Raw genomic sequence first — 15,193 nt, 5'->3', positions numbered from 1 at the left:
GATGCAAAAGTGTGAGGCCAAAAGGTCACATTCGCATTACTGCAGAAACAGGGTTTTCGACAGTTTTGTAAAGTAGCGGTCATGCCCCCTCTCGCTCCCCCCCCCCCCCCCCCCCAGGAAATTTTTAAAATACAACACTCAGAAACGCTGTTTCCAGTGTTTCTGGAACCCAAGAATCAGTTTCCCAGGCAATACTATAAAATAAAACAAACCCCTTCAATATTGACATCAAAGTACCGGACATGAAAGGGAAACCACTGGACGAAACCACCGGAATCCGGCCTCAAACGAAAACCCTAAGAAACTTAAATATATCATCAAGAACGCCCGATTTCTCCTCAGTTCCCGCCCCTCCACAACAAGTTTTTGTGAATGCTGCGTATTTCTCAAATTCGTTATCTATTCATGAAGCTCTTACCCAACAAGAGCATCTTATTCTGGTCAGGTGGATGGGTTTAGAAACGCAATGAAAGACGAGTTGAAAACCAAGGCGTGTTTGAAAATAATTTAAAACACAGATGCAAATTTTCTTAAACCGGAGTACCCGGAGAAAACCTCTCGGTGCAGAGTAGAGAACCAACAAACTCAGCCCACATTGGTGGGAGACGAGTGCTCTCACCACTGCGCAATCCCTGCACCCCTACACTGTTATTTTCAAGGAGTAGATTTAACTCCAAAAAGGGAGTTTAAAAAAAAAGGTACAAAACCACTCCATTTTTGGAGTAAAATTCACTCCGGTAATGCTTACTCCGTTTTTGGAGTAAAATGTACTCCTATATCTTTTACTCTTTTGTTGGGGTAAAAATTTACTCCAGTATTGTTTACCCCTCCTGTGGTGTAAAATTCACTCCAATACAAGAGTAAATTTTATCCTTCCATTGGAGTGAATTGAACTCTTTAAATGGAGTTCAATTTACCCTTGACAGAGTTAAATTAACTCCAAAACTGGGGTGAGACAAAAAGGTACAAAACCACTCCTTTTCAAGAGTAAAATTTACCCTCTTAAACTTTACTCCCCTTGTCAGAGTAATATTTACTCTTTCTACAGAACACATTCACCCTCACTAGATCTACTGTACCTTCATTTATAGTCAGATTTCTCATAAAACCATGAAAAGTTCATTTTTTTAAATATTATGTAAAGAAAAGACCAGGTTTACAATGAAGCATCTAATACTGGTAATTTTAATCATAAGATTGCAAAGAATGCACATCGATATGCATGATAAATACAATCTGTATACACATACAAATACATCACAAAAATCAAAGCTATCTTTATTCTAATTATTCGGGCAATAATAAAATGGCAATCAGCTGAATGTGTTCTTGCCTTAAACAAAGATAAATTGAGTGGTTTGTGTTTTGATTACAGATTATAACAATGAATGGCTGCAAAATAACTTCAATTACAAAAACTAAAGCATACAACATACTTGGATAAATGTGACTCAGTATAACAAAATGGGTTTTATGTACATGTAATACAAGTCAGTTCTTACAGAAAGAAGTCAAACGTAAAAAAATGGAACATGCCTTAGGATAACTGATGCAAAAATTTTGCCATCGTTGACCTTTACCAATGTGTCCTTTTTTTCTCCAACAGAATTGTTTTCAAAAAGAAAAAAAAAACACAGAACTTAGGCTGATAATTTACATTAAGAAAACACTAAAAACTTTTTGTTTCCAAAAAGAAGAAAAAAACCCTGAGATTAAGCTGATAATCAAGTATGCTCCCAGCAAAACAATTACAGCGAATGAAAGTTTTAACAAAACCTTGCTTTCTGCCACAAGGCAAATGTCTCTTGTTTAATTAGTGCGCCAGAAGCAACAATCCTTGCAAATGTTGTTTTTAGAACCTCTCCATTGATTGACTCATCATCCTTAAAAGTAATTAAAGAGAATAATGATTAGTATCACCCCTTCCAAAATTAAGATCATTCGACAATATTCTAACAAAATAGGAAGAGAGCACAAATCTAATACATCCCTAATCCTGAGAAACAAAAGACACCAGCCACCAATTTTGGTGTACCAAATAAATGGAACCAGATGTAATACCGGTACTTGCATGAGATTATATCTGTAACATTGTTCTTGATTCATTGAGTAACTCAGTTAACTATCAAATTAATTTTGTCATAATGATAAAAGTACACATATAGGTAGTGGTGGAACTCATGGAACAAATCTTGAAAATATATTGCCAGATGCTTTCTTTGTCTTCAACACTTTTCCAAAAAAAATTATGTGTGATGAGGTATTTAGAATTATCTCATTTAACAGTTTTTCAAATTTTAAACTGAAAGCAGATATTGGGTGAAACAATGGTTAAATGAAACTACAGAATCTTCTTCCGCTAATAGCTAGGCATTACTAGTCTATAAGTACACAGGCCAGTAACTCAGACAGTGCTTTATAATTATTTTATTGCAGTGACTGTCAAGAATTAGTTGTTAAAGTGTAATTTATGCGAGTTATTTGTAAATATCTATATGCATCACTTGTTTAAAAGCAACAATCAGCTTATAAGTCTTATAGACTTTCAGCTGTTTGACTGCATTACAGGTCTTTTACAGAAACATGCCTCAACGCCAATAAGTTGAGCCGAAACGAACCGAACACGTTTATTCACCGAAGGCAAGATGCAAATACAACCCAAACTAAGCAGGCGAAGGTGGTAACAAAGGCACCAAGCTAATTATGCGCGAACTGTGTGACAATGAGGTAACTAAGCGTGCATGCAAAGCGAAACAATAACCCTAACTAAACGACGGCGTGTACAATGGGTTACGCTATGTGACCTAGTGGCGGGAATTACACAACAATGCGAAATATGGCGTGACTTCTTCTTTCTTCCCCTCGCCAAGGTAGATGAGTAATAAATACGAAGTAAAACTAGGCTGGGAATTGATAGTACACAAGCAGTTACAAATAGCTAACATTGTCCTTAATATGTAATGTAGTCCTTGAGGTAAGCCGGACGACGAGTTGAACGGCTCGACCGGCGTGGGCCAGGTGAGGAGGTAGGCTCCGGGATATGGGCATCAATGTCAACAGTCATGCTTCCACTCGGGGGAGGGGAAGACTCGGGCACAAGATGAATGTCAGGCTGAGGATCTGGTGGGGTTGCGAGCTCGCTAGGAACTACAGCAGGAGCCGGACTCGGAGTGCTCTGAGGTGTAAGAAGGGGAGCGGGTTCCTCGTCAACGTGCTCAGAGGTGAGAGGCTCTTCGTCGGTATCTTCAGGGTAGGAAGCGGAGCTGTAATGACGAGAGAGGTTAGACGTGGTCTCTGTTAGGTCAGGAACACGATAACATTCGGACAGCTTGACGCGATAGGAGGTAGAACGCAACTGTGAACCGGTGAACTTGCGTACGTTGCACCATAGGCCATCCACGGAGACCACAAGATACCGATTGCGAGCACTGGTCTTGGAGCCATCAGAAGTAATGTACACCAAATCGCCTACTTGAACGGGCGTGGCCGGGCGAGGGCAACAGCCTGGGGCTTTGGATCTCTCACTTGTGGGATGGTTACGGAGCCGCAACGACTGCTGTTGTCGAACAACTTGGAGGTCGGAAAAAGGGATCTGTGCGTTAGTGAATTGATCGCGTTGAAGCCACATCTCGCGGGCAGACAATCCTCTGTTGCGGATACGGGTGTTGAGATTGGCTGTCGCCACAGCTAAGGAAAGGGGACTGATTGTACCACCCTCAGGACAAACACGTAGAAGCTCATCACCAAGTTCTGCGACGCATTTCTCTGCCACAGGATTCTTGTTTGGGTTTTTGACTCGGCCGACTTCCACGGCAAAGCCATACTGCTTAAGGATTTCATCGTCACCTAAAGAAGCAAAGCCAGGAGCGGGATCTACCCTTATGACGGAAGGGGGGCCAGACAGAGGTCGCAGCTCAAGGCACAAACGGAGGAGACCAGAGCGAATGGATTCACGACGTTCGTTATCCAACAAGCAGGCTGCAGTGAAGGACGTGGACGTCTCGCGGACGACAAGTACTAGCTGACGGTAGCGCTTTATGATGTCTGCAGCGAAGGAAATACCAAAGCCGTCGGGGGGATCAGAGGTTGATTGTTCAATGAGGCTGGATGGAACTTTCTTCAGGGAAGAGCATAGGTGGCAACACTGCGAGCACCGATCCAGGGCTTTGTCCAAATCTAAAGCGAAGAAATAACGCTGTGAAACCAGTTTCATCTGGTGACGGGAGGGGTGGTCCAGCTTCACGTGTAAGGCAGCAAGGAAGCCATCAACAACAGAGCGTGGAATGACAATACATTCGCGGGGCGCAGCGAAAGGTTCATTGCGTTTTACGACGAGTAGGCCGTCACGGGAAATGGAGACCAGGTTCAGGTAGCGCTTGACATCTTTAATGTTTGTCAGCTTCTTTGACGGGCGAGTGCCCTGCTTAAGATGAGAGTGGACACGTCTCAAATCCGGGCACTCTAGTTGCGATTGGAGCCAAGCGGAACGGCTTGTGAAAGGAAGGGACGTCTTCCCCGATAGCACATCATGAACAGAAATGGGACGCACAGCTAGGTCTTCAGCTTCGGATACAAATGAACAAACTTGGCAGCGAGGGTCGTCGCAAGCTGGTGCGTTACGACTAGCAAAGTCAGAAGGCAGGTTGGCAGAACCAGCCAAATGGAGCAGTGTGATTTGGTAACGGCTAACAGATGATAAAAACGAAGTACTCGGGGACTGGAGGAGAACTGTCCACGGCAGAGCTTGTCAAAGGCCTGGACACACGGCTTGCTGTCAGTCAGTACATAAGTCTTAGACTTTGATTGAATTATATAGGGGCAAAATGCTTGACAGCAGCGGCAATAGACAATGCCTCTATTTCACATGGTAACCAGGAGGCTTGATGCTTTTTAAATTTGGCACTGAAGTATCCGGCAAGGTGGAGCTTCTGGTCACGAAGCACATAAAGAGTGGCGCCGAGGCCATTCATCTTGACGGAACCATCGGTTGCGATCCAAAGTTGATCATCAGGCTTGGGGAGTGTGATGGATCTGTTAGACGTGAGTGCTTCTTGACAGGAGCGAAAACACACTAGGAGCTCATCAGACCAAGAGATGGTGTCTTGAGACTGACGACCAGCCGTAAGCGACTCGAGAGGAGCGAGGAGTTTAGCAGCTCCACTAAGGACCCGACCAAGCATTTTGTATGAGCCAACAAAAGCACGGAGACCGCGTACATTCTTGGGTGGCTCACAAGAAGCAAGAGCAGCTACACGATGGGGAGAAGCGCGGATCGAGCCCTGGGACCATATCCAACCGAGAATGGTGGTAGAAGCTGGGCAGATTATGGTTTTCGCAGGTGAGAGGCGAAGGTTGCAGCGATCGAGAGCCGAGAGGACTTTTCGCCAGTTTGAAAGGAGCTCTTGATGGGAGTTACCACCACAATACAAGTCGTCGGCAATCTTAGCGACACACCCTTCCTGAAGGAGATCACCCAGGACGCGGCACATAAGCTCCTCGAAGGCCGTTTCGGAACCGGGGATTCCCATTGCGCAACGCGTGTAGACACGAACGCCTTTAAAGGGTGTAACCACGCCACAATACTTCATGGAGTTCTTTGCAAGTGGGATTTGGTAGAACGCCTGAGACAAATCAGAGACTACAATGTACTTCCAGCAAGCAATCTTGAGAAGAGTGGAGTCCACGTCCGGCATTAGTGAGGGCTGGGGCTTGCTATAGCGGCCCACGTCAGTAAAGGCTGAGACTAAGCGAAAACCGCCATTCCTCTTCTTCACCAAGAAGGATGGATTCAAGTATTCCACCACAACGTTTAAATCTTCTGGTCGACTGAAAATGCCTTGAGCCTCAAGTTCGTCAAATTTGGTTTGAAGCAGGTCGAGTTGGTCGCGAGAGTACTGTGGGACACGCCCTTTTCGCTGGGGAGGCTCGACAGGTCCCATATTCACAACCCCTTCAATCGGCCCGGCAGCTCCATTGTAACCAGGAATACGGGGATCGAAAACCAATTGGAATTCCTTCAGTAGCGAAATGAACGCGGCTTTCTCAGCAGGGGACAACAAACCGTCAGGGTCTACATGTACGGACTCGACGGAAGAAGAGGGAGGAGTAGTAGACTTGGGGCACGGCTCTGCAGCTTGGGTTGAGGAGGGCTCTATGGAAGACTCCAGAACAGTTAGACGTGCTTGGCATAAATGGTCGTTCTTGCGGATTAGTAGGGGCTCCTCGGTATTGTTGAGAAGTCTCAGTTTACCACCAATGGATTGGACAATGTCGGGATGAGGCCAGGTGTGAGCAGGTTTGAGGTGACTAGAAGAGACCGAATCCATACGGGGCTCAATGGCAAGTGTAGCATCTTTAAGTAGCACTGAGGAGGCGTCAATTTCCAGGAACTCACCCGGCCAGACGGTTGTGTTAGTATTCGGGGCGCGAAGGAGGTGGCAAGCTCTGACAGCGTAGTGGGTCTGAGGACTTTGGGAACAACCATAAGACGCCACGTCACACCCAGCGATGATGATCTCACGCTTAGCGGGGCGGACTGCAATGTCATTGGAAGCCATGAAGGGTGTTCCAGCAAGTATGTCAACATCAAGATTCTCGACAACGAGAGCTTCCAAAGTAAGAGGTCTGCCTTGACGAATCAGCGGAAGGCGGGTCTCACCAACAACAGTTAACGGGGTGCGACCGTCGGCCTGCAAAGCAGTCTGGGAGCTTTTAGTTATCTTAGCACCAATATGCTTGGCTAAAGAAGCTCTCATCATATTAGTTTCTGCGCCAGTGTCTATTGTAAGGCGTAAAGGGTGATGACCATAAAAAGCGTGAAGGAATGGAGACTGGGAGACGTTTACGCGACGAGTGGCAGGGGGTTTCATAGTAGGTAGGACGCTGGAGGGACAATGCTGCATATCTGCTAATTCTTCAAAACCTGGAGGGCTAGTCAGATCAGGATAGTGCTGGTAATCATAACTACTCTCCTCTAATTCAATGCCGGCCACTTGGCGAATCTTGGACATGAAGAGACGATCAGGCTCGGGCAGAAACTTGCAACCGCTGAGAAAATGTGACCGAAAATCTGGGCGGCCGGCCTGCTGGCAAAGAGGACAAGACTTGACAGCTCGAGGTTTAGGCAGTAGCCTGCGTCGTGCGGGAACAAATGAGCGATGATCAGTCGGGGGCGCAGAGCGTAGAACCTTTGATTCATCACTGGTGTGGAGCTCGTCAAGTAACGACTCGAGAGCTTGAGAGATTTCAGGTTTCACAGAGGCCAACGTCCTACTACGTAATTCGGTTCCATAACGTTGTTTCACAAGTCGTGGAAGGTTGGGATGGAGTAGGCGTAGCCAAGTGAGAACAATAAAATTTTCGAGGGATGGAGATAGTTCTTCGTCAGCGTCCGGGATCTCGCCATAATGAGTGATTCCGCTGGATCTGGTGAGTAGGTTGTCCTCAATAAAGGCCATTAAGATTTGGAATAAATCCTCAGGACGCTGTTCAGGCTTCAAAGAAATGTTCGCGAGGTCCAAGAAACGGGAACCAGTTAACTGCAAGCCATAATGCTGTCGGATCGATTGCCAAACGCCGCTAATTGATGTAGAATTCTTGACGATTGAGTTCCGAGAAATGATAGGGGCGTAATTGGCAATTTGGCCGAGCATCATTTCTAAATGTGTTACTTTTTGAGCAGCAGTCCTTCTTCTCGCCGTTGGAACAGATTCAGGATCGTTGGAGAAACCACGTAGGGGTGTAGCGTTTGTTTTTTTACCCCACGATGATCCATCAGTAAGAAAGTCTGCGAAGTTCGGATCGAGGGACAAGATGTACTTTAGATTGTTTTCCCAGGCTTCGATCGAAGTAATAGTTTCATTCGAACAAAGCGACCACTGTTTCGGCGCTCTGTGTGAAGTCATCACTACGGTTCACGAATTCTGGCTTGATTGCTCAGAGAGGCGGCTAAAATCGAAGAACAGCTTTGATGTTCTTTCCGTGGGTTCTTTGAAAATGTTGCGCTGCCACCACGCCAATAAGTTGAGCCGAAACGAACCGAACACGTTTATTCACCGAAGGCAAGATGCAAATACAACCCAAACTAAGCAGGCGAAGGTGGTAAAAAGGCACCAAGCTAATTATGCGCGAACTGTGTGACAATGAGGTAACTAGGCGTGCATGCAAAGCGAAACAATAACCCTAACTAAACGACGGCGTGTACAATGGGTTACGCTATGTGACCTAGTGGCGGGAATTACACAACAATGCGAAATATGGCGCAAAGGAATTTTTTTATGGCACCAACCTTTTCTTTTATTTGTGTTTTCCTCCAACTCCTCTTCCATAGATGATACATGTAGTGGTATGTACTGTATGTTGCAAGAAGAAGGCATCTTCTTGCTTAGCCTCAGCACTTTTTTCTGTAAACAACTCTCTGCCCAAACTTCCCAGCAATCTTTTAATGAACCAATTCCCAGCTGTACCCACCTCCAATTTGAACTATTAATCAACAAATAAATATAGTGACAAGTTTCAGTTTTCTTGGAAAAAATAATTCATAATCTCAGTCACATTCCAAACAAAAATTATTACCGCTACTTACAGATAAAAGATGTCATAAGAATTTCATCCAGATAAGAACACTCAATATCACATGTCTAAAAAAAAAATGCTGGTACATGTAATAATAAGGCTGATCATTTCTAAGGTGTATGACAACTGCAGACTGCCTACAAATAGCGATTGTAAACAGTATTTAAGTCTAAGCACCCATTTTAAATAAAACGTTTAGCTTTTAATAACTGTGAGTTACGGTTAGTTTGGGGTCTGCACTCTGCGAGTGTCAGACACTGTCACTTCTGTTATAACGTACAGTGCAAGTGTTTGAAGAGCAGACTCATCAAAATTTGGCTCTCTTTTCTTTAAACACCAATAATAACAATCTCATGCCGGCATTAACATACTATTTGCATTGAGTACAATAGTTTAAGGACGTTCGCGCCCAAAACGTTCCCACGTACAGATTTTTTTTAAACTTGCCACGCAGAAAGGTAATGATCTACTTTTGGCAAAAAGGCAAAAAAATGGGGGGGTCACCGTGCTCGTTTTCGAGATCATGAGGTGCATTTTTAGAAGATTGCGTTACTTTAAGACGATCTTAGCTTACAACTGTCAGCAATAAAAAAGCTACATGAGTGAAATTTAGATCAGGTAAACGTACTCAGTTCAACATAACTAATATAACTAAATTAACCTTTGCAACTGATGTCTTTTTCTGAGGTGAAATAGACCTTGAAAAACGATACATATTAGTCTAAGAAAGAAAACTTCGGTCGCACGAGAGCATAAAAGGCCAAATATTTGTAACTTCTCACGTACAGATTTTTTTTGTTTTTTGTTAAAATGGACAAAATCAAGAAAGGAAGTGATCTAGAGAAAGAAAGATGGGGGTCACCAAGCATTCAAGAGAGTAAAATCGCTGCGAAGTTCTCAAAGCGATTGTCTATTCGCACTGTCACGCCATTGCGTGACACTTCCGAGAAGACCTGGGTCCACAGCTATCCCATGATGCCATATACTTTCATGTTCCATTCTTGTGGAAAATTTTTGCGCCGTTAGCATCGTGTTTACCTGCGTGGTCTACGATGCATGACGTGTGCGTGACATGTGCGAAAAGATGCGCAGTAGCAATGGGCGCGAACGTCCTTAAATGACAGCTGAAGCTTTCTGCTTTCTGTCGTCATGTAATTTGCGGTGAGAGCACTCTAATACCAAATCATTTGCTTAACCATTTGATCTAAAGCTTCATTTCTCTTGTGAAATACATACCAATTTGTTAAAGCACTTAAGCCAAATTAAATATCCTTGCCTGACAAATTTGGGACTTCAAGGTGCATGTAAAAGGTTTGAATTCTACATAAGCTTACATTAAACTAGACCCTCCGTGAGGGTACACTGGGTTGCCTGTGGTACGTGCAGCGTTCCACGCAATTTTTTTCAAGTTGGAGGGGGGGGGGGGGGGGGGTGACCCAGAAGTCGTACCAGAAGTCATACCAGAAGTCATACCAGCAGAGGCCCTTTGGCTCACAGGTCTTCACACGTTCGTACGACGAAACAGATCCTTTTGTGAGGTTCAAAACCTGGCGCACGGCCTATTAATTAATCATTTGTCAGAAAGAAGAAATTCCTGTCCTCTTTAAAAAAAATTGACACGCATTGCTTACGTGTGGTAGTGAAGTAACACAGCGATTTATTCCATAATGTCAACTGAACTGTGTGTTGTCTTCCAGGAGCTTCAAGTTGTCCTTGCGTAATATGTAGCTCTAACAGTGCACGATATTGTTTTGGTATTGTGTATCATTGTAGTGAAATGGTAGAAGTCTTGGGTAAATAGCCTGAGAAGACATGTGGTTACTTGCAAAGTACTGAGCCCAGAAAGATTGAAGAAAATAAATGGGAAGTGAAAAACATTGTCTTCTGGGATGACATGTTGACCGTTGTCTTTGCGTAATATGTAGGTCTAACAGTACACGATATTGTTTTGGTATTGTCTATCATTGTAGCGCCATGGTATAAGTCTTAGATAAATAGCCCCTTGAGAAGACATGTGGTTACTAGCAAAGTACTGAACCCAGAGAGACTGAAGAAAATAAAAGGGAATCGAGAAACATTGGCTTCTGGGCTGACATGTTGATCATGCAACTTCTTTCCACCACAAGTGTAAGCGTGCACTGACAGCATCTGACAGCATCTGAAAGCTTTGTAAACAACAGTTGAAAGCTGAAATTATTCGTATTCGGCGGGGTTAGTATCTGGATGGGCGACCTAAGAAATATACCACTCAGTAACAGAAGCATAGGACCGAAAATTCTATTTTAATGCTATCAAATGCGAACCAAGCAAGATAAAGATTTTGTTAGCTTGCTTTATCCAAAACAAATATTGATGTAAAAGTAAATAAATATGGATACACAGTTTTTAAGAAGAGCAGAAGGAAGTTTCAGGACGGTCGATCGAGCATAAAATATTTTGCCATCGGTAATAAAATCTACGACATGAAAACAACATTTATTTTGAACCACGAATATAAAAAGTTACCATCAGCGAAAAACAGTTTGGGAGATTTTAGTTGTTTTGTTGTAATTGTACAAGTTTGGCTGCACCGAGTAAATCGCACATCGAATTCAGCGAGCGCAGTGATCAAGTTACCGCGTTATTTTACCGCGGCATGTTTACTCGCGAAACAGTGAAGCATCTGTGTCAAATGATGCCAAGCTACCGGGTTTTTGTTTTGTTAGTTTTCTTTTTATTTCGATTGTTATAAATTTTGACAAGAAATGTGCGAATTCAACACAAAGATCACAATCGCGCAACTCTCAGAGGTTGACCATTGTTTCTGGAAAATCAAAAATTTACTCTCCAAGACAAGGTTATTTATCACCAGGTAATTCCATCGTTTTGGTAATAGCAGCTACTTTATTATTCATCAGCGTCACAATCTTTTGCCGATTTTGGGGGTCATTTTGTTGAAACTCAAGCACGCTTCCAACAGACCTGTTTATTTTCGTGACTAATGCGTTACCACAAAAATTCTCCCCGTATCACATTTCAACACATGTATGCAAATTTGCTAAGCTCGAAAATTACACAACATGATAAATTTACAAAAGCTAGAAATTTCACAGAAATATTTTCCAGCGAAACATTTATTGAAACAAGCAACATATTTGCTATAAGAGGCAAGAAACCCTTCCTATTTCAGTTGCGTGCGTGCAAGCGAAACAAACAATCACAAAGCATATGCAATTAAATAAATTTCTGACAGTTCACATTCAACCCTTTTCGAAAGAACCTTGACCGTAAAATAAAGCACAAAAGAGACAACAAGCTTTCATTCAAGTAATTTTTCACTGTCACATTTCCAAATATTTTACACCTTTGCTGAGTTGAGTACAAAATACCGGTAAATGTAAATTGTCAGACAACTAAGATGCGACTTGAGTAAACACTGTGATGCATTCTTGTTGGCGTTCGATTCCTTCAATGTTAATTTGTTAAATCATAGTTAGTAACTATGGTTAAATCCATAAAAAAATTGCTATTTGATTTCCGTGTTTTATATAATACCAAGTTAGTAAAATATTAGAAACAAAGCTCACTTGATATCCAAAGGCGAAAAATGAAATTGTTGTCGAAGACCATTACTCGTCTCTTACAATCCAGATATTTATTTTCAGCGCTGTCTTGCTCATACAATTGACGATCCATTCTTGAGCTCCATGAGGGTATATTTTGTTTAAAGATCCACTAAAACGCCATTCACGTCAATGACTTATTAGTGAAATTTCCAATTGTTATACTGGAAGACTGAGCAGAGTTGAGAACAGGTAAATACAAATCTGACAATAGCGAGACAACTGAGATAACAGATCCACTATATGGATCCTTATCTGTCTTTGTTGAACCCACACTGAGTTACCAGAGAACTGTTCATTTGGTTTGAGTGTTGTACAAAACACCACGCTTGGCAAAATGTTAGGAAGACTGCTCACTTTGATTACGGCTCGACGGGCGACAGATTGTTGTCGAAGTCCATTACTCGTCGCTTCTAACATTCGACCGCCTGTCCTGTCCAGCATCCAATTCGCTTGCCATTATTGAGCTCATTAGAGTACATTTTGTTCAAAGATCCCCTAAAACGCCATTCGCGTTACATGACTTTCGACGCCATTGCCGGTTAAGTTAATCGTTCTACTGTGTCCACCAGAGAAATCTACGCATTTCCCACTACCCTCTCGATCCTAAGAAAATACGCGTAGAAGGCTCTATGCACAAAGACACCACTTAGCAGGGGAGTGACAGGCAGGACTTTTACCGACACGGAAAAAAAAAAAATAAAAAAAAGAAAACGAAAAATAAAAAAACGACGAAATTAAAGACAGATTCCGACTGGGTTGGCACCCAGTAATTATATTGTCATAAGCCCGATTCAGACGCCATACTTTTCATGAGCCGAACTTAATACATGAAAAGTTGGACGTTTGAATCAATTAAGAACGGCTATTTAATTTGGAATGACTCAGGCGTTCTTTTCAACTGGCCTACACGAGAATTCGGCTTAGCATGGCCGTGGATCGGCTTTGATTTCAGACGTCGAACGTTTCATGTGCCGAATCATGATCATGCATAAACCATGTTTTACCTTCTACATGAAAATCGCTGACAAAATCAATTGGTTTTCTTTGTAATGGCTTTGGAACTGCTGTGGAGGGGCCAGTTAAGTTCGACTTCTGAATCAAAAGGCGTACTTTTGTTAATTTGTGTCGGTCGAACTTCTGAGAACGCAGTGTCTGAATCGGGCCTAAGGCATCAAATATTAGCTGCGCATGGTTCAGTTAACGCTTACCTTTTTCCTTGAGTTGTTGTAAGCATTTCCTTGCTTTGGATCAGCATTTAAAGAGTAAACAAACGAAAAACTCGTCAGCAAAAAATTGTGATCGTTGATTCAAACTTGAGTAAAACCGCCGAAATCAGTAAAGAGCTGCACGTGACTGCTGACCAAACGGCTCACTAGTTTCCAGTCTGTTCTCTACTGTGTTATCCAAGATCGCGGAGGATAACGACTTTAATTACCGGGTCGTCCAATTAAAAACGAAAAAACTAGCAAGATTCAGAGCGGTCATCGTATTAACCCTCACTAAAATGTGGAAAGATACCGGCCTTTATTAACAGGATTTTAATCCTGTAAAACTGTTGACTTGGAGGGGAGTCTACTCTACTTAACCCTTTCAGCCCCGTGGGGTTTCCCATTGACGAGTAGAATCGTCTGGCGTTAGACAGAGTAAAATCTATAAGTGGCACTATTGGGAGTTAAGGGTTAAGGGGGACATAGTTTTTGAGTGACTCCAGCTGTTGTTAACCCTTTCAGCCCCGTGGGGTTCCCCATTGACGAGTAAAATCGTCTGGCGTTAGACAGAGTAAAATCTATAAGTGGCACTATTGGGAGTTAAAGGGTTAAGGGGGACATAGTTTTTGAGTGACTCCAGCTGTTGTTAACCCTTTCAGCACCGTGGGTTCCCCATTGACGAGTAAAATCGTCTGGCGTTAGACAGAGTAAAATCTATAAGTGGCACTATTGGGAGTTAAAGGGTTAAGGGGGACATAGTTTTTGAGTGACTCCAGCTGATATAAGTGACCACTTTTCGCAATTTTGCATCTTGACTTCAATTGTTAATCAAACAAAAGGCGAAAGTAGAAAAGTGCGAGATTTTCAAATTTTTCCTCAGACTTTTCACAGCTGACATATCTCAAGTTGATTGGAATGAAATTCTCGAGAGAGACAATGTCGATGTTGATAGAACATTCTCATTCTTCTACAACAAATTTAACAAAATACTCAATAAACACGCACCCTTTAAAACTTTATCTAAAAGAAAAATAAAGCAATTATCCAAACCGTGGATAACTAAAGGGATTCGTACCGCAATTAAAATTAAAAACAACTTGTACATGAGCGGCAATCATGCCTGAATAAATACTATCGTAACGAAATCAGCAAACTAACGCGTATTAGTAAAAAGCTTTATTATCATGAATTCTTTAATAACAATCTGAACAACTTGAAAAAGACATGGGAAGGAATTAATGGATTATTAGGCCGTAAAAAGAAAACCTACATGACAATTAACAACCTAAAGCAACCTTATTCCAACACTACTACAAACCTAAAATCGCGTATTCCCAACATTTTGAATGAGCACTTTACAAGCATTGGTCCCAGCCTAGCTAATAAACTCCCCCTTTTGAAAACACTTTACTGAGTATTTAGACAAAATGAAGTCACCCGTTACTTCATTTTTCTTTACGCAATAAGCCCCAAAGAAGTTAAATTAGAAATTCTTTCTATGCCTCAAATAAATCATACGGATTTTACTCGTTTCCCTGTAAGCATACTTAAATATGCAAATGACATTTTGAGTGAGGTTTTATCAAATATCTTCAATAAGTCTATTGAACTCGGTGCGTTCCCCTCCAAACTAAAAATGGCCAAAGTTATACCAATCTTCAAATCTGACGATGAGACGGAGCCTAATAACTACAGACCAATTTCACTATTAGCCTGTTTCAACAGAATTTTTGAAAAACTTGTCTTTAAAAGACTGAAATCGTTTATTGATGAAAGAAAAATTATAAGCTCATCACAATATGGCTT

At 42.3% G+C, this 15,193-nt stretch overlaps 1 long non-coding RNA gene and 1 pseudogene across 1 annotated transcript; both read right to left on the bottom strand.

Moving 5' to 3' along the window:
* Positions 1-1,753: 1,753 nt before the first annotated feature.
* Positions 1,754-13,511, bottom strand: LOC138041316 (uncharacterized). Its single transcript, XR_011130795.1, has 3 exons — positions 13,388-13,511; positions 8,288-8,481; positions 1,754-1,883 (listed from the first exon to the last, which is right to left on the bottom strand). It is a non-coding gene; the product is annotated as an uncharacterized lncRNA (long non-coding RNA).
* Positions 2,679-7,904, bottom strand: LOC138041315 (uncharacterized; annotated as a pseudogene).
* Positions 13,512-15,193: the final 1,682 nt, after the last annotated feature.

The sequence above is a fragment of the Montipora capricornis genome, chromosome 3 (assembly GCF_036669925.1).
Source record: "Montipora capricornis isolate CH-2021 chromosome 3, ASM3666992v2, whole genome shotgun sequence".
Lineage (NCBI taxonomy): Eukaryota > Metazoa > Cnidaria > Anthozoa > Scleractinia > Acroporidae > Montipora > Montipora capricornis.
This window is presented reverse-complemented; position numbering and strand designations above follow the sequence as displayed.